The sequence below is a fragment of the Lepidothrix coronata genome, unplaced genomic scaffold (assembly GCF_001604755.1).
Source record: "Lepidothrix coronata isolate B3197 unplaced genomic scaffold, Lepidothrix_coronata-1.0 Scaffold417, whole genome shotgun sequence".
In the NCBI taxonomy this organism is placed as follows: Eukaryota; Metazoa; Chordata; class Aves; order Passeriformes; family Pipridae; genus Lepidothrix; species Lepidothrix coronata.
This window is the reverse complement of record NW_016690597.1, coordinates 22643-23977: the sequence shown is the minus strand read 5'-3', so window position 1 is coordinate 23977 and position 1335 is coordinate 22643.

Here is a 1335-nt window from a genome sequence, read left to right as displayed (position 1 = left end):
TGAAGAAATGGCCCTGTTTCCCCTCAATGTACTCTGCAAATCCTCCTGGAAAGCATGGGCATAATCCCATTTGCCAGCCAGATCCACTCTGGGCTGCTTAAAGTGGCTGTAAAAGCATCTTGCCTGGGGCCAAGTGCCCCTTCCACACTTGCTTTACCTATGGAAAAAAGCAGGGAAAGCTGTTTTTTGTGTGGGCACCCTTCATGTCTCAGTGTTTGTGATCTTGGGAATCCTCATGAACCTGGAACAATGCCAGATTATCTGTTGTCGTGAGATATGCACCTGGAAAAAAAGGAAAAAAAATGGAAAAAAGAAGGAAAAAAGGAAAAAGGAAGAAAAAAGAGAAAAAGAAGAAAAAGGAGGAAAAAAGAGAAAAAAGACAGAAAAAACTGAGAAAAAGAGAAAAAAAGACAGAAATAACTAAGAAAAATGAGACAAATAATAAAAAAGAAATTTAAAAGGAAAAAAGGAAAAAGAAAAAGAGAAAGAAAAAAGAAAGAAGGTAAAAAAGAAAGCAGAAGAAAAAAAGAAAGAACAAAATAGAAGGAATAAAGAAAAAACCCTTATTATCCTCACTCCGCTCACGTGCAAAGGGTCGCTATGATCCGCCGTAAAAACTACAACTCCCGTGGTGCCCCGCGCGGAGCGCGGCACGCACAGAGGGCGTAAGGGGGCGTGGCCGCGCGCTGATTGGCTGCGGCGGTGTTTTCTAAAAGCGGTGCGCGCGCAGAGCGCCGCGTTGATTGCCGGGAATCGGTGATGGCGGCGGGGCCTGCCTTTGTCTGTGAGACCTGGCGGGGGGTGCGGGGGAGCGGGGCTCTGGGGATCCCCTCGGGGGCTGCGGGGAGCGCGGCTGTGGGTGGAAAGGCTGGAGGGCTCGGGATGGTTTAGCGCGGGGGTTCGAGGGTTCCCGAGGGTCAGAGCGCAGGGCCTTGGAACCCTCTCGGGGGCCGCGGGGCCCGGGGGCCTCCCAAGAACCCGGATGTTCGATTCGATTGCCGAGAAAGTCCCTCAGAAAAAAAATCAAAACCACCCAACGAAAAAAAGAACCTTAAAAAAAGGAAAAGTGAGAAGAAGGTGAAGGAAAAACTGCAAGAGCCAGGATGATTTTATTGCTTTGCTTCAGTTTTTCCTTGGTCTCCTCCTTCTCAGATTTTCTGCTCTCTTCCTTTACAGAAAGCTCTTTTGCTGTTGGGTGGTTTTGGGGGTCCCTGGGGGTCCCTGAGGAGGTTTTGGGGGGTCTCTGAAGGGGTTTAGTGTCCGGATGGGACTTAAGGGGGGGAGTTGACGGTCCCTGAATGGGTTTGGGAATCCCTGAGGGAGTTTGGGAGTCTC